The sequence below is a fragment of the Etheostoma spectabile genome, unplaced genomic scaffold (assembly GCF_008692095.1).
Source record: "Etheostoma spectabile isolate EspeVRDwgs_2016 unplaced genomic scaffold, UIUC_Espe_1.0 scaffold00019160, whole genome shotgun sequence".
NCBI lineage: Eukaryota > Metazoa > Chordata > Actinopteri > Perciformes > Percidae > Etheostoma > Etheostoma spectabile.
In genome coordinates this window covers 35623-57610 of record NW_022604714.1, presented here as the reverse complement: position 1 = coordinate 57610, position 21988 = coordinate 35623, and the positions used below count along the sequence as shown (strand labels likewise).

The window sequence follows — 21988 nt, the reverse complement described above, 5'->3', positions numbered from 1 at the left end:
AGCAGACCGATTCCCCCGTTAGAAGAAGAGAAAGCCACAGGACGGACCACGCGGCTCAGCTCACGGAGAGGTAAGCGAAATACTTTGCAGTTTAATGATGTTGTGGTTGTAATGGGAGGGTTTGTGGTTTAACATTAAACTCTTTCCCTCGTATGGCTTTGTTATATTCCGGTTCTTGTCAGGTTGATCAAAAATAAAAGTTTGGCTGAAGTAAACAACTAACTTTAGTTAGTTTTTCAACGTCGTCCGCCATTGTGCTATGCTAGTCATGCAGTGAGCTGCTCTAAATCTTTTCTTTTTAGTAAACTATTTGTGCACAAACCATGTTCTCAATGCTGAGTTTATGTGTTGAGCCCCCAGGTGAGACTTGGAGTAAAGTTTCATGTTGTGTCGAGCCTTCTTAGTGTTTTAAAAATGTTGATTTTGATGCTATCATAGAAGGGCCCGTAGTAGCACTCCCATTCAAAAGGGCGAGGCCAGAGTTGGGCTTTAAATGGATTGCTTAAATCTTTCCCTTTGTTTGCTGCTGTGCACGACGTTTCTGCTTTGTTGCATTGTACGTTTTGTGTAATCATGTTAAAATGCTTTCATTTATGTTACAAATAAGATATCCGTTTTCGGTCTTTTTTTAATTAGTGTACTACAGTACATAAATAAAGCCAAGATAATCAAAATCCTTAGTCCAGGTAGATCGGCAGCCATCTTGCAACGCACTTTAGCCAGTTATCGTCAAGCTGAGTGAAGGATACAGCAAGGGACGTAATGTGTTGCAACACAGCTGCAGTACTGGCTTTACAAACTAACACTATGCATTTCTGTGGATGCTGTGTCTCCCCATTACAAAGTATCTGGGCTACAATGCAGAAATCTTGTCACGTACAATGTTTACACTGACTGTATACATTTAAATATTTTTGCAATCAGTACAAATTGTATGATCTGTTATTTCAGATGAATCCGGATGGAGATATTTGAGGAGAAGATGGATTAGCTGTTCATGCTCTAAAGGAGCTCCATGGCACCTCCCTCTGCTCCAAATCACAGCGTGCCATTTGCCCAACAGCAGCTGGGCCAAATATCCAGTTAAAAAAATATGGCTGTGTACAGGTAACCTATTGCTGCTATACTATATGTAAATAAATAATTTTCTCTGTATGGAACTGCTTTTCTTTCTTCTTTTTTGTACTACTGGATCACAAATGTTCTCTTAACATAGATTCCTACGCCAAAGCTGTGGACCGGTGTCGGCGGCTGAGGGACACTTCCAGCATCCAGACAGAAGATGCAGCAAGTGTCCAAAAAAGGCAGCGCCGAAGCCCAAGGAGGTTCATGACAGATTCTTCAAGCAATGGTAAGAACTTTATTATAGACTACATTTTTTCACATATTTCAAATCACAGATTTTGCAATGGGTACACACTATATGGTCTCTGTATTACAGATGAATCTGTTGCACGACCAGATAAACTGTCCAGGATGGAGCGTGCGTCTGGAAGCCCTGTCTGTAAGTTAAAATGTATGCATGCATATAAGAAACCAGTCATATTTCTTCACATGGAACCACTGACAGTCAACATGGTGCATATCATGTGATTGTTCTGATGTTTGTCTCTCCTGTCTTTTTTCAGCTCAGCAGATAATACTTCCTCCACCACCTGCATGTAAGTTTTGTCTAATATAAAGAATAGGTTCATAGATTCATGTGCAGGCAACCTATCAACTTCATCTTATATAAAAATCATATCTAATTTATTTTTATATGTATCAACGCCATGCAGGAAACCAGCTGGTTGCCCAGAGCAGGATGAGTCTGTGGTGACCCCACCACGGACTACCACTTCATCTTGGGACCCAGTTGAAGGTACAGTTGCTTTGATTTTTGCATTGCAATGAAGTACAATTAAATGGCAAGGATCACTAGAGTAACATAACGTTTTTGTTGTTTTAAACAGAAGAACTCACACAGAGGGAGGTGGCTCAGACATGGAGATCAAAATGAGAGGTAAGACTCAAGTTGCTCACATGTTTGTATGTGTGTATGGAGAGGAGGAACAATATGGAAATTAAGTGGCCATAGTTCTGCCCTAAGACGAACACTATATAATTGCATAAAATCTAATATCTTAACTGAACTGACTTCTCTTACAAAATGAGATTGTACAAGCTCTACACTGTATGCATAATCTGTTACTATATGTTTTACAGCAACTTTTCCTGTCGACCCTCGGTGGTTGTACTGGAGGTGATACCGTCCGCCGCATGCTGCGGCAAGATGCAACGAATCTTATGATGACACGCAAACAGAGGTAGTCTCTGCACCAAATAAATTAAGACTTAACACTATTGGTACTCGTGGAGGTGCTGTGGCTTAGTTGGTTAAAGTGCCTGTCTAGTAGGGGTGTGACGAGACGCTTACTCCACGAGACGAGACACATCACGAGATTGGGTTCACGAGAACGAGACGAGACGAGACTTTTTTTTAAATTTAAAGAAATCCTCGATGAAATATATGAATGAAAAATAGTTTTTTTATTCAACTGAAAAATCACAAAATGCAAAAAGTGCATTTTGAAATCAACTATTAATGATGAATGTTATTTAACTTCTTTTTTTTTTTTACTATTTAATGAATTATATGCAGTAAAGTACAATTTCACACGAAATCTAACTCCTAACAAATGATTTAAAAGTGGCAGGGGGATCTTCAATAGTAATTTCACGCTCCATCACACTGACATCACATCGCCTCACGAGACAACTTTTCACCTCGACGAGAAATCTCGTCACGTTTTAATCTCGCGAGATCTCGTAAAACGAGATCTCGTCACACCCTTACTGTCTAGTAAACAGGAGATCTGGGTTCAAATCCCAGCAGTATTGTACTCTTTGGATACTTTATGTGAATGTAGCCATATCTAACAACAGAAAAGCATCCAAAATGCAAAGGCATAAAGATTCTTCCTTCAGTTGCATATCCCAATATAGTCAACTAATATCAAATAATAAATGTATTAATTTTTATTACAACAGCATCGAAGATGTTAAAATCACACAGTCAGCGCCCAAAGTGCCTTGCCAGTAAAGTTCATGTTCATTTCACCTCTGACCTCAGTCAGCATCACATGCACCTGAAACCCCACCCAACAGTGATGTCACAGGGTACTGGTGTACACCTGGGCCACGTTCAGCCCCAACAACAAGGTTTAAAAGCATAAAAAATGGGTCCAATCCATTTCACTTTAGATATTTAGTGCCCATCAACACGCCACAATTGGGCAAAATATATAATGCTTGTTAAGCACTATAGCAAAAACAAATATATACACTCTTTGTAGTGCAAATAACATAAACATTAACTGATGATTAGGCACTGCTGGGATTTGGACCCAGGATCTCCTGTTTACAAGACAGGTGCTTTAACCACTAAGCTACAGCGCCTCCTACAGGATTGCCTGTCATGCAAGATTACAATGAGCTAGTGACCAGGGTTCCAACCATCCATCCATCTTTGTCAAGCAGCTCCAGAGAGAGCTATAGAGAGAGAGTCTTCCGCTGAAGGCTCTACCACATGACTGTGTTTCACCAATCAAACGTCGTTGTGCAGTCACGTGACCATACTCGATCTCAGCATACTCTATCTTTACTTTGTTCAAGAAACTCATGCTTCAGAAGGAGACGCGTCATTTTGGAGGAGTCAATGGGGAAGAGATGCGTAGTTTTAGGTAATAGGTCAGCAGGGGTCGCTATACTGCAGGGAAAGTTCAAGGAACCATCCTCTGCTATAGGATTTAATAGAGAATAGTTTTGATCCATTGATCTCTGGGTTTTGGGCCCAGCACGCTTCCGCTGTGCTATTCTGCTCTGCTGTTTGCACTTAGGGGTAACATGTAACATGTAAAGCAGGAGCTCTACCACTGAGCTACATACCCTGAAGATTTTCAGATTTGTTGACTTTTTTCTGAGATAGACTTAGACTTATCTTTATTAATCCTTATGGGATGACTTACCGCAAAGAAATTGAAATATTACAGAATAAAAGAAGAAAACTGGGTAAAACATGTAATGTTAATGTTGTATATGGCTTCAACCTGTAAATGCAACTGTGGTGGCTTGAAATCAAACCTGGTTAAAATGATTGCACTGCTATGGTATAAATCATAATCAAAAAGTAACACACCTGCTGCCTTTCTGCTGGACAATACAAAGTTCACTGCAAATCTTGTACACATCTGGGCATTGAGACTGAAAATAAATGCTAAGAGATGCATTGGTGGAGATGGGTTGCTTCCAGTACCTATGAGATAATACAAAAAGCAGAGCTACACCTGTTTGGACAAATGTTCATAATCTTTTCAATTAGTTAGTAGTAGTTACCAGACACGGGCAAAGAACAAATTGTAGTGCTCTGCCTGTTCTGTATATCCTCGTGGAGGCAGCTTAATTGGTTGATATGCTCTCTATTTGTACCATAACAGAGATCTAATATTTTTATCAAATCGGGTTGGGCAAGTAACCTTTCTGGTTACTTCTTGATAAATAAAGCAAGTAACCACACAATGAAAACTACTGCGATGGCTGGGAATTGAACCCATGTCAACTGCTTGGAAGGCAGCTATGCTCACCACTATACCATCACTAGACAACGCATTTGATGTCCTTAAAGGTTGGATTTTTCTTTTTATTAAATTAAGGCAATAAGCTCAATTTCCAAAAGACGATTTTTTAAATTTCTCTTTTTGGTCAACTTCAGCATGGGTTCCTAATCGCATGCATACCACTGTATGCATGTATACCTGCATGTAAAATTAGCCGCATTGACACAAAAAAAGAATTTTACAGCAGAAAGCACAATTTTAAGGACACACAGCAGACCTACAATGAAATTGTATTTGCACTGCTTTGAAAATAGTAAGAACCTTCTTCATCACAAACCTGATGGTGCAGTACTTGATCCACATGGATCCACTTGCTGTCCCTCTGGCTGTTCCTCCCTCTGTCCCATTTATGTTTTCTTCCTCCTCACTCTCTTCTTCATCCTCCTCACCCTCTTCTTCATCTTCCTCACCCTCTGGAATATCCCTCTCTGTGTCAGAGCCCTCCCTTTCATCACACGCCCTCTCTCCAAACTCCCCCAAACTCCTCTGGCTCTCCCTCTTCCTGCTCTTCACTCCCTTGATTTGTTTCTCTCACTGCTGTTTTTCTCACTTTTTGTTTAATAGGGCGCTATATCGCTTCCTCGTTTCATGATAAATATTAAAAGAAGATAAAACGTAGGAGTATGCATTACATTTCCCTCCCTACTCAACACGGACATAAAGCCTGTCGATTACTTTACACAACTGTAGCTATTTGTTATCGCAATGCAACAGCAAAGATGGATGAAGTTACGCGTTAACATCCAGAGATGCCAAAGTACTCACTTCCCCTACTCAAGTAGAAGTAGAGAGAATTGTGTTAATAAATACTCTGGTAAAAGTATAAGTACTGATTTAACTTCTTAACTCAAGTAAAAAGTAACAAAGTAAAGGCTTAGCAATTTACTTAAAATATAAAAGTAAAAGTAGCCTTATGAATGACAAAGCTCCCTGACCAGACACATGTACTAGAGAGCACGCTGAGAAAACTACAGTGGACATGGAGAAAGGACTCTTTGTTCTTTATTCTTTATATGCCATTGGCTACATTGTAAAATGGCTGTCTGCCAATAGGCCTAAAACATATATAAACATATAGCCTATTTATTGTGACAGAGACTGGGACTCCAGGTTATTAAGATTCTCACGCAAGTATCAAGATATGATTCAGTTGTGATTTTGTGAGAATTCCGTGAATATTGCCATTCAATTAGATTCATTTTGGTATGATGATGCAAAAATAATAACTAACTCCAGTGAAATTATTTAAAATTTATTGAGGACTAGATTAGGACTGGATTTAAAGCTGATTCTGGTTTCCAATTTGGCCCCAGGTGTGTCTGTTAAAACACAGACGGATACAACTTCTCTCTGTTGATGCTTTATTACAATCAAGCATCAGGATAAACATGGGGGGGGGTAGCTCTGCTATGGCTATGTGTGTGGTAATAAAATAAATAAATAACAAGGAATCATATATGCTAGTAAATAATAACAATGAACCCACTATTAATTACATTATCTTAATGAGCAAGGACATTTAACAATCGCCATTATATCGAATCAACAGCCAGGTGTAACTAGGTAACAGGAGAAGAACACAGACAAGCTAACTTTTAAATGTACCAGAACTACAGACCAATACAACAACAGGCTTAATGAACTGACATCATCAGTTATATGACTTACAGTTCTCAAAGACACACACATTCTCAGCTGATTATCCTCCAGACAGCTAGTCTCTTTTTTTTTTCTTTCACTTTTTCTCCGTGTGGCGTGAGCGCCCGCTCGTGATGTGAGGCGGGTGTCCGCGCTATTCTCCGACATGGACTCACAATTACACCTGATAGACAACCTTTAGTACAAAACTAAAGTAACAAGCCAATTTTGTAAAATGTAGGGAGTAGAAAGTACCGATATTTGAGTAGAGTAGAGTCGCCCAAAAAATAAATAGTAAAGTAAAAACACCTGAAAATTCAACTGGAGTATAATGTAGTATTTGTGTTTTTTTACTTCCTATCTCTGATGACCGTAAAGATTAATATTTACATGGTTTGCAGAACTGTACCTTCTAATAGAGGTAAGGCCACTTGGGTTATCTTTGGGCTGCTCTATAGTCTCCTGCAGAAGGATAAATCCCAGAGTTGGCTCACTCCAGATTATTTGAGCAACAAACGTCCCTGGGTGGACTTGAACCACCATCCTTTCGGTTAACAGCCGACTGCGCTGATCTATTGCTCCACAGAGACTGCGCCTTTTATGAATGTTTATGTTTTATGAATGGGAACTCGATCTTTAAGCCACAAGCATTTGCTTTATGGCTTTTTGAGGTTGAGCTGCACATGTATGCTTATCAGGCTATTTTCCTGTTACTCAGAAATTGTGGAAGCTGACTCATGGAAGTGGAAATGTAGAAGCTGGACGTGGGTTGTATTGTTCTTACATGTCAATTGGATTCTGACTTTGAATTCAAACATTTGGCATCCAAGAAAATTCTGGAACTTATGATGTATCAGTCGTTTTGCTGGTGGTTTCTTGGTCACAGCAACAAGCTTGATGATTGACTTACAGTTGCACACCACGTATCACTAAACTGTTGGGTGGAGCCTAATGTATTTGCTTGTATTACATAAAGTGACCTGCATACCAATGACTGCAAAGATTAATATGTACATTGTTGTACCTTCTGTACCTACCTACTGTACCTTCTGATATAAGGCCACTTGGGTTATTTTTGAGCTCATAGATCCTAGAATTGGCTCACTACAGGTTATTTAAGCAACTATCGTCTCTGGGTGGACTTGAACCACCATTCTTTCAAATAACAGCCGACTGCACTGACCTATTGCGCCACAGAGACTTCTCGTGGTTGATGTTTTAAGAGCGCCAACTTGATCTTTAAGCCACAAGCATTTGCTTTATGGCATTTTGAGGTCGTGCTGCACATGTATGCTTATCAGGCTATTTTCCTGTTACTCAGAAATTGGAGAAGCTGCCTCTATGGTCTTCTGCAGAAGGATAAATCCCAGAGTTGGATCACTCCAGAGAGCTCGATCTTTAAGCCACAAGCATTTGCTTTATGTGAGCTTTGCTAACTGTGAGAAACTGTCACAAACACTCAAAGAAAGTTACTGGCTGGGAACCAAAGCCATATCAACTGCAACACATCTGGGCATTGACAATGAAAATAAATGCTCAGAGATGCATCAGTGGCTTCCAGTAACTATTTGATATTATAGTGTTATCCATGAAGGCACATCTGCCATAATGAGATGTGTGACCACAATTAAAGAGCACGTCTCATTGTTGGCAGGATTCAAACCTGCGAGGGGAGACCCCAATGGATTTCAAGTCCATCGCCTTAACCACTCGGCCACAACAACCTAAAAAACAGTGTAATACTGATTTGCACTAATATTTACACTGACTCACGAAAAAAACACGAGTAAAATTAAAAAACACTGCATAAACTTTGCTTCCGTGTGTTTATTTAAATATGGGTACACTTTACATGTAGGTGTATACTTTACTGCAAATTAAACTGAGATGTGTCAATCTCCACCTCTGAAAAGTGCTGCTTCTTAGCCGGATTACGTCTGGCCATGTCGTAAATAGTAGGGGCGAGGACTCAAAACCGAGAATATATTGGGGCGTGATATTTTAATTGTTGTGATTGTTGTGTGCCTTTAATATCACACATGTGGATATAATGAAAGAAACTGCCTAGCAAACTCTTTTAAAGGTTCCATGGTGTAATGGTTAGCACTCTGGACTCTGAATCCAGGTATCTGAGTTCAAATTTTGGTGGAACCTGGTTTTAAGCAACAGCACAGGTGAAAACATTCAACCTTTCAACTTTCCACATCTAGTTTAACCCGTTTGTGCCGGATGCTTCGCGACGACACATCTACCGCCGCTTACTGCGTTGCGCAACTCTGAACCTCCCGCCGGCTGCTGCGTGGCGCAGCATTTTGTATTCGTCTGTCTTTTCATGACGCGTCCAGCAGAGAACGCCTGTCATTGGTTCAAAATACACATGAGGCGGGTCTTGTTGGCTATTTAAAGCCATGTGACCACCAAAATGTACCGTAGTTTGCTGAAAATCATGTCAATCAACCAGACATACATGTGCGTTTGTTTATGAAGTTTTGAGAGACGAGCAAGAAAACTGCTCCGACAGAGGAGTGGTAGATTATGATGAAGACCTCCTCCCTCCCAAACTCCTCACTATCTTCCACCTCAACGTCACTGCCCTCGCTGTCTAACTCCTCCTCTGATTGCCTCGGAGCCGTTTCTCCCTCGTCTCTCAAACATTCATAAACAAACGCACATGTACGTCTGGTTGATTGACGTGATTTTCAGCAAACTACGGTACATTTTGGTGGTCACATGGCCAACAAGACCCGCCTCATGTGTATTTTGAACCAATGACAATGCGTTCTCTGCGGCACGCGTCATGGAAAGACCGACCAATACAAAATGCTGCGCCACGCAGCAGCTGACAGGAGGGTCAGAGTTGCGCAACGCAGTAATGGCGGTAGATGTGTCGTCGCGAAGCATCCGGCGCAAACGGGTTAATACCAAATGGTCGTGATCTATAGTGCTTGGTACTCTGCGTTGCGGTGGCTGCAGCAACCTCGGTAGGAATCTGGGTCACGGCACCTGTGAGAAGCTACTTTTCTGTTGTTTCTTTTAATTACTACATATCTGCTTTACTTTACATTGATAGAAACTGGACAGCTTAGCCTAAAAGTCCTGCAAGAGTCCCCAAATTTTGGACTGTAACAAACGGTTAACTAGCCTTCTATACACTTGCCAACAAAGATCAACCCTGTTTGCATACAATGGTGTGAGAACGTAGCTATTGCTAATGGTGGACGTAAGGCTAGTGGCGCAATGGATAACGCGTCTGATTACGGATCAGAAGATTCTAGGTTTGAATCCTGGCTAGCTCATACTGTCAACAGTTAATATTTCAGAGTTCCCACTATGCTTTCACAACAACAAGGCCCTACTGCTACCAAGTGGCCATGATCTTCTAGTGCAGGGGTGGCAAACCTGCAGCTTGTGAGCTGCATGCGGCTCTTTGCCTGCTCCTGTGAGGCTCTTGCGTGGCTGGGTTAAAAGAATAAATGAAAAGAAAAAACTTAATTTTACATATTTTAAATACATATACTGTGTATATAAGACCCTTTGCGTTTGGTATCGCGTCGGTCTGTAACATTATAGGACATAGAACAATTTTCAGTCCGATTGTGATTGTAACTATTGGCTAGTTAGCTAACGGTAGCTTCCATGCTACATAAATAAGCCAGACAGAGTTCCAGAGTTCCAAATGCTCCAATCCTTTCTTTGCATTAATACTGGTTCTTAACAGGCTTCCACTGGCTCAGATTATGGAAAACAACAAAATAAGTTACCATAGTTATACGGACAACACACAAATTTGCATAACCTTATCGCCAGGAGACTATAGTCCAATACATAAACTGACTGAGTGCATCGAACAAATTAACGACTGGATGTGCCAGAACTTTCTGAAATTAAATGAAGGAAAAACTGAGGTGGTTGTTTTTGGAGCAAAAGAGGAACGATTAAAAGTCTGCGCTCAGCTTCAAACAACAACATTAAAAACAACAGAAAAAGCCAGAAATCTTGGTGTAGTCATGGACTCAGACCTGAATTTTAACAGCCACATTAAGACAATTACAAAGTCAGCCTATTATTACCTTAAGAATATATCAAGGTGTAGCCCATCTAAAATGCACAGGGCCAAAGTACTGTAATTGCTGTAATCCTCCATTCCCCTAGGTGGCGCTGCTTCATGCTTATAGGCTGAACCGCTCTAAGTTGCGCGGCTGAAGAAGATCAACGTCTTCTTCTTTCTTTCTTTTCATTTTCCCTTGTCGAAAAGCAGATCGCCAGATGAAAACAGAGTGAGGGAAAAGAGTGAAATAGACTACTTTACACACGAGAGAAATTGATTGCAGCATTGATATTGAGCTAGTAAAAGTGGCAAGAAGCCTTAGATATTGTGAACTGCCGTTCACACTTTCATTTCCTTTGGAAAGAAGTTTTAGAATCTCCGATTGTTTTTTTTTGTTGTGCATATTCTGCCACTGTCGAGAAAGAGAGAGAGAGAGAGAGAGAGAGAGAGAGAGAACAAGAGAGATACGGCGAGCCAACAACCCAGTGATTCAGCGATCCAGCGATTCAGGGATTCTGGACCCAGTGATTTCAGTGATTCTGGAGTGTGGACCAGCGCCCACCAACCCTGGTGGACTACACTCTTTTGGATACAGATAAGATTTATGAGATCTCCAACCTTATCACACTGCCGAGTAGTGATTTGAACAAGGCCTAACCAAACTGAACTGAACTGCATTGAACTGACTGACTGACTGATTTTCTTTTAAGCTGACTGACTATTATTTTTGGGGGGAATCTTTTGTCCTTGTTGTTTTCCATGTGTTATTAATATCTGTGCAATATTGAAATAAATGTGTTGATACTGTTTTGCTACTCAAACAGTGGTCGTAGCCAATTCACTTCGAGAGCCGAACCTAATTCTGATTCCTAGTACTAAAATATCATTAATACAGATCATAGTAATATTTACGTTGATACCTCAAGTTACGGAAGTTACATAAAGTGGCGAGCCAGCCAGGAGTGTTTTGGGCACAACCAAAGTTTTAAATTTACATTTCCGAGTTCTATACGTACTGCTACTTAAGTGACGTATTTCCAACTTTTTTCGTGAAGTGTTGTTGCTGATTGCATTGAGTAAAACTGTTTACTGAGTAGATATGGAAATAGAACAGGAATTTGGTATTAAGACAGATCGGTCCATTGCTGTGTTAGGCGTTGCCCACACTGATACAGACAAGGATATTACTGAAACTCTTAGAAAGTATGGCACAGTTACTAAAGTAGTTAGGCTGCCAAACACAGAAGGAGAGGATAAATGTAATGTCATTGTAGAATTTAAATCAGTCAACGCCTTGATTGAGGCTGATTTACCTTTCGTCATGCAGAATATTAATGACACCGCAATAACATGGCGTGTTGATAGCATTAAAGTACTCACGCAGACTGTCACAGACTCTAGCGACTCTGACGGCAGTAGCGACACTGACTCTGACCACAGCATGACGCCCCTCATTCGTAAACCTAAGAGGAATATTGACGTTACAAAGCCCTTCCCACATGCTTCCAAGCAGATGAAGATAAAGCCTAAATCAACAACTAAGGGAGGAGTCATTCCTTCTTCAGCTGATGACTTGGATGACAGAGTGTTGAATCCACCAGAGGTGAGACGCATTGTTGTCGAACATGTGATAAAAAATGATGCATCAAAGTCTCAAAATGAATCCAAGAGGTTGCGTTCATTCTCTGGCAGAGTGCCTAAGCCACCAGGCGAAGCCGACTTTGAAACATGGCTACTCCATGTAGAACTAATGTCCCACGACCATGTCCCTGTTGAAGTACAGAGAAGGAGAATACTAGAGAGTTTGCTCCCTCCAGCCTCAGATGTTGTTAGGCAGTTAGGTTCATCTGGTCATCCCAGAGACTACACAAGACTACTGGAGTCTGCCTATGGCCTGGTAGAAGATGGTGAAGAGATATTTGCCAAATTCCTGAACACAAACCAGGATCCAGGAGAAAAGGCTTCCATTTACCTGCAGAGATTGCAAACGCTGCTGAGCACTGCAGTGAAGAGAAAAGGGGTAAGACCGTCCGATGCAAACCGTCACCTGTTGAAGCAGTTCAAGCGTGGCTGTTGGGACCACAACCTCGTTCTTCAGCTAGAGTTGAAAGCCGATGAACCCCTCGACTTTGCTGAATTCTTACTGCAGCTGAGGACCGAAGAGGACAAAAGAGCTACTAAACTTGACCGTATGAGCCGCCATTTTGGGACCTGCAAAGGGAAACCTTCAATGAATGTTCAGACTGCAGCAAACTTCCCCTGCCTTACTGATCCCAATGCCAGTGTGTTACAAGCGTACATATCTGAGACTGAAAGCTTGAGGAAGCAAGTTGTCGAGCTGCAAATGCAGCTCCACACCAAGAAATCCAAGAAAGAGAGGAAACGTGAAGCTGCAGTTCTTGAGTCTGGTCAACATCCACCCCCACTCAGAGTTGAAGCTCAAGCCCACCAAGCGACTCCCCAGTTTGCACCTAGAGCACAGCCCAAAGCCTGGTTCTGTTTTAGATGTGGGGATGACGGCCACATAGCAAGAGTATGTGACAATCCCATGAACAAGGCTGCAGTTGACCTGAAATATAAAGAACTGAAACTAAGGCAGGACGAGTGGAAGGCAAAGCAAGATTCTCCTTTAAACTGGGCGAGGCTCCAGTAGAGGGACGTCCTGGAGCCAATGAACGAGAAAGCAGTCCCAAAAACAAATGGAAAAGACAAAAGACCAAGTGTTTCTCTATTGGACCCACTAGAGATGATCTCATGAACGGATTAGTTGGATCAAGATCATTGGTTAATGTCACCATCGGAGGAATTCAACATGAGTGCCTCATTGATTCAGGCTCACAAGTGACCACAATCTCCAAGTCGTTTCATGACTCCCACTTAGCTTCTCACCCAATTTGTCCTTTGGACAACCTCATTGAAGTAGAGGGAGCAGCAGGCCAGCGTGTGCCATATATTGGCTATGTTGAGATTGATATACTCTTTCCAGAGTCCTTCACGGGTAACCCCAAGACAGTTAGCACACTGGCCCTCGTTGTTCCAGACTCAGGTGCCTCAGTTCATGTCTCCGTTCTCATCGGCACCAATGCCCTGGACGTTTTGTATGAAGGGTTCAGTAAGGAGATTGGTGGGCCTGTCCCTGAAAACTGTGCGTATGCTGGCCTTATCCAACATCTGCGCAGCCTGTATGAGAACAAAACACAAGACAAAAACAGAATAAATAAAGTCAAACCTCTTCACAAGAAGGCTGTAATCATCCCAGCAGGCCAGAAGATGGCAGTAGAGGGCTATACAAGGAATGTAAATAGCCTCCCTGGCGCTCCCTTATTGGTAGACCTCCCATCTCATTCATATCTACCAAGCGGGTTGACCTTTTGCAGTTATGTCATGTCAAGCCCTGGACGGACATCATTTAAAGTGCCTGTTTTGCTCAAGAATGAAACCACACACAGTATCACAGTGCCAGCACGCTGTGTCTTGGCAGAGCTCACAGCTCCGTTATCTGTTTCCCCACTTACCTCTTTGACGGGCGAAGACCTAATCAAGAGTGAACAATCATCTTCTGCTAGTACCCCAACAGGGTGCTACACATTGTATTCAGCGGCTCCTGAAAACCCCATCACTTTCGATTTTGGTGACTCACCACTTTCCAAGGAGTGGAAGGAAAGGATTATGAAGAGGCTGAATTCAATTCCTGAAGTCTTTGCGAATGGCGACCTTGACTATGGACATACAACAGCAGTCAAGCACAAGATCCATCTTTCTGATCCAACTCCCTTCAAGCAGAGAGTGAGACCCATCCACCCATCTGATTACGAAGCCGTCCGACTCCACTTAAAAGAGCTGTATGAAGCAGACATCATAAGAGAATCTGAGAGTCCATTTGCATCACCAGTTGTAATTGTGAAAAAGAAGAATGGGAAAATTCGACTGTGCATTGATTACAGAAAATTGAATGCTCGGACTATAAAGGATGCATACGCTTTGCCAAACATTGAGGAGACTTTCGCAGCTCTGACTGGATCGAGATGGTTCTCTGTCATGGACTTGAAGTCAGGCTTCTATCAGGTGGAAATGGCAGAGGAGGACAAGTCTAAAACAGCCTTCGTCACCCCAATGGGATTTTGGGAATTTAATAGGATGCCGCAAGGAGTAACCAACGCTCCAAGCACATTCCAAAGAGTTATGGAGAAATGCATGGGCGCCTTGAACCAAAAAGAAGTTCTTGTTTTTCTTGATGACCTAATTGTGTTCTCAGAAACCCTTGAACAGCACGAAGAGAGACTAATGAGAGTTCTGAGCAGGCTGAAGGAGTTTGGGCTCAAGTTATCGCCAGAGAAGTGTCATTTCTTCCGGAAGTCAGTAAAATACTTGGGACATGTCATCTCGGAGAATGGAGTAGAAACTGACCCTGAAAAGATTTCTGCACTCACGACTTGGCCCAGACCTAACAATATTAAAGAGCTCAAGTCCTTTCTTGGATTTACAGGATACTACAGGAGGTTTATCAAGGACTTTTCAAAAATTGCAAAACCTCTCAATGATCTCACTGCTGGCTACGTCCCTGCAAGGCGGAAGTGCAAACCCAAGTCCTTTTCCAACGTTGACCTCAAGTCTCCCTTTGCTGAGAAGTGGACCGCTAAGTGTGAACAAGCATTCAGGACTCTGATTGGGAAGTTAACAACTGCTCCAATTTTAGGCTTTGCCAATCCTCGACTGCCATACGTTCTCCATACCGATGCTAGTCTTCATGGTCTTGGGGCAGCTCTGTATCAACAGCAAGATGGACAGATGAAAGTTATTGCCTACGCCAGTAGAGGGTTGTCAAACTGTGAGAGGAGATATCCCACGCATAAGCTAGAGTTTCTTGCCCTTAAGTGGAAATAACTGACAAATTATCGGACTATCTCTATGGCTCGGAGTTCACTGTTGTCACCGACAACAATCCTTTGACTTATGTATTGACATCTGCCAAACTGGACGCTGCTGGCCATCGGTGGCTAGCCGCCCTGTCAAACTTCAACTTCAGTATCCAATATCGGGCTGGCAAGAGGAACCAAGATGCAGACGGCTTATCCAGACGTCCACATGACCTTGATGAGACAGATCTGAGTGCCGAAGCTGAAGACGATAGAGTGTTGCAGTTCCTGTCAAAGTTTCTAAAAGGGCAAAGTGACGCTACCTTTCCAAAAGAGGCAATCAAAGCTGTATGCCAGAAACATGAGCTGGATGAAGCTTCCAGTGCAGCAGGAGAGAGTAATCACCCCCCTGTGATTGTTGAATCCCTTGCCATGGATGCAAGTGCTATCCCGGCTGAGTTTGTTAATGCTGATTTGCTTCCAGGATCCAGCACCCTTCCCAGAATGTCACAGCTGGAATGGGCTGCGGAACAAAGAGCCGATCCAGTAATCAGCAGGGTTATGGACATACTCACCACAGGAAGACGCCTCTCCTATCGGGTCAGACAGAAAGAGAACAAAGAAGTCCAGCTTATGCTTCGAGTGCAGGATCATCTCGTCATTGACAATGCGGTCCTTTACCGTAAAAGAATGAACAATGGTAAACCATTTTTCCAGCTAGTACTTCCCACAAAGTATCACGAAACAGCTCTAGAAGGGCTCCACGATTCAGTTGGACACATGGGATTTGAGAGGACAATAGACCTTGTCCGCACACGTTTTTATTGGCCAAAAATGTCTACGGATGTAGATAAGAAGCTGCGAACCTGTGAGAGATGCATCCGTCGCAAAGCAAAAGCTGAGAGGACAGCCCCTCTTGTGAATATTAGGACAAGCAGACCGCTCGAGCTAGTCTGCATGGATTATCTGTCTTTGGAACCTGATGCCCGTGGGACAAAAGACATTCTAGTAATAACTGACCATTTCACGAAGTACGCTGTTGCAGTACCTACGACGGACCAGAAAGCCAAGACAGTAGCCAAGACATTGTGGAACAGTTTCTTTGTTCACTATGGAATACCTGAACGTCTACATAGCGACCAAGGTCGGGACTTCGAATCTGCAGTAATCAAAGAACTTTGCCTGCTGTTGGGGATCAAGAAAACAAGAACCACCCCTTATCACCCACGCGGCAATCCTGTGGAACGCTTCAATAGAACGCTTTTGGAAATGCTTGGGACTCTAGAGGAAGAAAGTAAGGCCAGGTGGCGTGACTATGTGCAGCCTTTGGTACACGCATATAACTGCACCAAAAACGACACAACAGGCTTTTCTCCTTACCAGCTAATGTTTGGGAGACAGCCAAACCTCCCTATTGATGTGGCTTTCGGACTACACCCAGAGGGGAAGAACAGAACCACTCACACTGAATATGTGAAAAGGCTCAAAGAAAATCTGCAGGAGAGCTACAAACTTGCAGTGGAACACAGTGAGAGAGTCGCTCAGAAAAATAAACAGCGATATGACATGAAAGTAAGAGAAACCATCTTGGAGATAGGAGACTATGTCCTTGTCAAGAATGTTGGAGTGAGAGGGAAGCACAAGATAGCTGACCGCTGGAGTCGAACTGTGTATAAAGTGTTGAAACGCATAAACGATTCCCCTGTCTATGTTGTGGCACCTGCGAGCTCTGATGGCCCTGAAAGGACGCTGCATCGTGACTTGCTCTTGCCTTGTGGCTTCTTGGCTCCATCCACCGAAGCAGAAGTAAACCAGCACAAGCAAAAGAAAGGTACAGTGCGACCTGGCCAGAGTTCAGTGTCTGAAGAGGGGGAACAGCTGAGATCATATGAGAGTGAGGAGGAAGTTGATTACGACTACCCTGAGGAATTGCTGGTGACAACGTACCCACCTGTCGTTGTTGTCCTCGAAATCCCTCAAACTGACCAGAGGCCTTCTACAGGAGAGGGAAATCCCAACGCAAATCCTGAGGAATCAAGCCTGAACCCCGAAGCTGAAGTGTTTCAGCCAACAGAGGACTGGAAAGGAGAGCTTAATGAAATGGAAGGAGGTAACGACTTGCCTAATGACATAGAGAGGGAAGATGATGAGATGTGCCCATCCCCCCATTAACACAACTGCTGTCTCACCTCCAACCCCACTACTTCCCCCTCCCCCCCTCACTGTCCCTTGTCCTCCTTCCAGGAGAGCCCTACCTCCCCCTCCTCTAGCCCTCCGGTTAACACCTCTCTCCAGCCTGACTCCCCCTCCCCCTACCCCACCTGTGACCTCTGTGTGCCTCACTGCTGACCAGGTGAGAAGACAGCTGACCAGACTCCACTCTAATAAGGCTGCAGGCCCTGATGGTATCCATCCTGGGGTGCTCAAAGCCTGTGCCTCTCAGCTATGTGGAGTCTTTCACCATGTCTTCAACCTGAGCCTTAGTCTCCAAAGGGTCCCCATGCTGTGGAAGACATCTTGCCTCGTTCCTGTGCCAAAGACGCCACGTCCCAGTGACGCCAAGGACTACAGACCCGTGGCACTGACCTCCCACATTATGAAGACCCTGGAGAGACTGGTTCTGGAACAGCTGCGGCCCATGGTGAGACCTCTCCTGGACCCCCTCCAGTTCGCCTACCAGCCCCGGTTGGGAGTTGAGGACGCCATCATCTTCCTGCTCACCGCATCTACGCCCACCTGGACAGGCCGGCAAGCACGGTGAGGGTCATGTTTTTTGACTTCTCCAGTGCTTTCAACACCATCCGGCCGGCCCTGCTGGGTGAGAAGCTGACAGCGATGAAGGTGGATCCCCCCCTCGTGTCCTGGATTGTTGACTACCTGACTGGCAGACCACAGTATGTGCGCCTGCAACACTGTGTATCAGACAGAGTGGTCAGCAACACGGGGCCCCGCAGGGGACTGTCCTCTCTCCCTTCCTCTTCACCATCTACACCACAGACTTCAACTACCACACAGAGTCCTGCCATCTTCAGAAGTTTTCTGATGACTCTGCTGTGGTTGGATGTATCAGCGAGGGGGACGAGGCTGAGTACAGAGCTGTGGTGGGGGACTTTGTCACATGGAGTGAGCAGAACCATCTACAGCTCAATGTGACAAAGACCAAGGAGCTGGTGGTGGATCTAAGGAGAGCCAAGGCAGCAGTGAGCCCTGTTTCCATCCAGGGGTCAGTGTGGACATCGTGGAGGACTACAAATACCTGGGAGTGCACTTGGACAATAAACTGGACTGGGCCAAGAACACTCAAGCCCTCTACAGGAAGGGCCAAAGCCGTCTCTATTTTCTGAGGAGGCTGAGGTCCTTCAACATCTGCAGGACAATGCTGAAGATGTTTTATGAGTCTGTGGTGGCCAGTGCTATCCTCTTTGCTGTTGCATGCTGGGGCAGCAGGCTGAGGGTAGCGGACGCCAACAGACTCAACAAACTGATTTGCAAGGCCAGTGACGTCGTGGGGTGGATCTGGACTCTCTGTCGGGGTGTCAGATAGGAGGATGCTGTCCAAACTACATGCCATCTTGGACAATGTCTCGCACCCACTCCATGGCTTGTTGCTCAATCACAGGAGCACTTTCAGTGACAGACTCATTCTCCCAAATGCACTACAGAGCGCCACAGGAAGTCATTCCTGCCTGTGGCCATCAAACTTTTAACTCCTCCCTCTAAGTGTCTGACACACACACACACCACACACACACACCACACACACACACACCACACACACTTAGAGAGGTTGAAACTGGACAATATTATCTGTATTATCTGTTTTGTGCAATAACACTGGCCTGACATGTGTGCAATCTCAAATACCACAATTATTATTATTATTATTATTTAACTTTTCACCATTCCAAATCCTTAATTATGTGAATTATGTAAATAATGTATAATAACATTCCTTTATGTAAATACCGTACGTATCCAATTCCTTATATTTCTTTATTTCTTGTATTTCTACACTATTTATAATATTGTGCAACTACAACACAGAGTTTCCCTTCGGGGATCAATAAAGTATTTCTGATTCTGATTCTGATCTGATGTGTCCTGAAATCGAAAAGGATGATGAGGTGCAAACCATACCTGAGCAAGAACACGGGGACAAAGACGGTCCTGTAATCAAAGAAAACCACAGACAATCAGAACGACATGTACCTGAGGATTCCAGTGTGAATAACAACAAGAAGACGCAGGAGTACGAAGATCAGTTAGACATAGGGTAGAGCCTGATCGGCTCACTTACCAGACATTGGGAAATCCCTTGACTTTAGTTATGCACTCCTTGCTAAATGGTCTTGACCAGGCTTTTACAAAAGCTTTGGACTTACATCCCACACTGAAGTTTACAGCTCTAGGAGCAGATCAAATAACTATGATCTAAGCAGGTGCGGGTACATGCAGGGACGCATGCACATTCAGGGGGGGAGGATGTAGCCCATCTAAAATGCACAGGGCCAAAGTACTGTAATTGCTGTAATCCTCCATTCCCCTAGGTGGCGCTGCTTCATGCTTATAGGCTGAACCGCTCTAAGTTGCGCGGCTGAAGAAGATCAACGTCTTCTTCTTTCTTTCTTTTCATTTTCCCTTGTCGAAAAGCAGATCGCCAGATGAAGACAGAGTGAGGGAAAAGAGTGAAATAGACTACTTTACACACGAGAGAATTGATTGCAGCATTGATATTGAGCTAGTAAAAGTGGCAAGAAGCCTTAGATATTGTGACTGCCGTTCACCACTTTCATTTCCTTTGGAAAGAAGTTTTAGAATCTCCGATTGTTTTTTTTTTTGTTGTGCATATTCTGCCACTGTCGAAAAAGAGAGGAGAGAGAGAGAGAGAGAGAGAGAGAGAACAAGAGAGATACAGCGAGCCAGCAACCCAGTGATTCAGCGATCCAGCGATTCAGGGATCTGGACCAGTGATTTCAGTGATTCTGGAGTGTGGACCAGCGCCCACCAACCCTGGTGGACTACACTCTTTTGGATACAGATAAGATTTATGAGATCTCCAACCTTATCACACTGCCGAGTAGTGATTTGAACAAGGCCTAACCAAACTGAACTGAACTGCATTGAACTGACTGACTGACTGATTTTCTTTAAGCTGACTGACTATTATTTTGGGGGGAATCTTTTGTCCTTGTTGTTTTCCATGTGTTATTAATATCTGTGCAATATTGAAATAAATGTTTTGATACTGTTTTGCTACTCAAACAGTGGTCGTAGCCAATTCACTTCGAGAGCCGAACCTAATTCTGATTCCTAGTACTAAAATATCATTAATACAGATCATAGTGATATTTACGTTGATACCTCAAGTTACGGAAGTTACAAAGGGTAAAAGGACTTATGTGTCAACAGGATTTGGAAAAACCGGTCCATGCTTTCATCTTCAGTAGACTTGACTACTGTAACGGTGTCTTTACAGGTCTCCCTAAAAAATCTATCAGACAGCTGCAGCTGATTCGAACGCTGAAGGCTGAAGACCTTTCTTTTTGATGTTGCCTTTCTTTAAATGGTTGTTAATTTCTTAATGTTTGATTTTGTATACTGCACTGTAACTTTTATTCTTGTGTTTTATCTATTTTTATTTTTTAACTATTTTTTTAACTATTTTTGTGTAAAGCACTTTGAATTGCCCTATGGCTGAAAGGTGCAATACAAATAAAGCTTCCTTGCCTTGCCTTGAATAGGATATCACTATTAGTGGAAATCGGTATTTCTCTGCTTTTTAGGTTGCTGTGGCTGAGTGGTTAAGGCGATGGACTTGAAATCCATTGGGGTCTCCCCTCGCAAGTTTGAATCCTGCCGACAAAGAAAGCCATCCTTTAATGGTGGTCACACATCCTTCTATGGCAGATGTACCTTCATACAATATTGTAATACCTCATAGGTACTGGAAGCCACTGTTGCATCTCTGAGCATTTATTTCAGTCTCAATGACCAGATGTGTTGCAAGATTTGCAGTGAACGTTATATTGTCCAGCAATGGTGGTATAGTGGTGAGCATAGCTGCCTTCCAAGCATTTGATATGGCTTTGATTCCAAGCAGGTATTATGGTAGTCTTTTAAAAGAGCTGCAAAAGTTATTAATTTGTACTGTAGTATATTTATTGTTTTATGCTCCAGTATTTAGGTGGAACCATTTCATTTCAGAACTGAAATCCCTGAGGCCTGACAGACTCCATTACAGATGGTACCATCAATCAGAAAAAAAGAGCCTATTTCACAAGTACCTTGGGCAGTTCTGAATGACTGATGGGGATTCCTAAGCATTTCAGTCCCATGTGTACAGACAAGATTAGCAGCAACATCGCCACGTCAGAAAAGTTTCTGGTGTGCAAAGACCAAGAAAATGCCACGCTCACGCCACACAGGAGGCCTTACCCCTGACTTCCACCAGCGGCAGATCCACTCCGCTTCGTGTCTGCTCCATGATCACGCGATATAACAGGATGTAGTTTCTATAAACAGAACCAATAAACCAGATGAATGAACTAGATGAAACTTGCATTGTTCTGAATTTAATGTATCATCTTAAGCCTGTATTAATGTAGTGTTTCTGTGTAAATGCAACATGCCTTTTTCATTTGCTACCAGGGCTTAATGAGTGGCATGGGAAAGACGGGATGGGATGCAAACAGAGGTAATCGCTGCAACAACAATGTGTTGCTGGGATTTGAACCCATGATCACCTGTTTACCAAACAGGCAGTTTAACCAACTAAGCCACAGCACCCCCTT

The 21988-nt window shown here is 43.2% G+C and overlaps 1 long non-coding RNA gene and 3 other non-coding genes across 4 annotated transcripts; 2 read left to right on the top strand and 2 right to left on the bottom strand.

The window, feature by feature from the left end:
• Window positions 1-1691: 1691 nt before the first annotated feature.
• LOC116683949 (uncharacterized) lies at window positions 1692-2283 on the top strand. Its single transcript, XR_004330736.1, has 3 exons — window positions 1692-1861; window positions 1953-2002; window positions 2206-2283. It is a non-coding gene; the product is annotated as an uncharacterized LOC116683949 (long non-coding RNA).
• Window positions 2284-3365: 1082 nt separating this feature from the next.
• trnat-ugu (transfer RNA threonine (anticodon UGU)) lies at window positions 3366-3438 on the bottom strand. The gene has a single exon. It is a non-coding gene; the product is annotated as a tRNA-Thr (tRNA).
• A 4497-nt stretch (window positions 3439-7935) lies between these two features.
• On the bottom strand, window positions 7936-8017 carry trnas-uga (transfer RNA serine (anticodon UGA)). Its single transcript has one exon. It is a non-coding gene; the product is annotated as a tRNA-Ser (tRNA).
• A 12963-nt stretch (window positions 8018-20980) lies between these two features.
• trnas-uga (transfer RNA serine (anticodon UGA)) lies at window positions 20981-21062 on the top strand. The gene has a single exon. It is a non-coding gene; the product is annotated as a tRNA-Ser (tRNA).
• The last annotated feature ends 926 nt before the right edge of the window (window positions 21063-21988 follow it).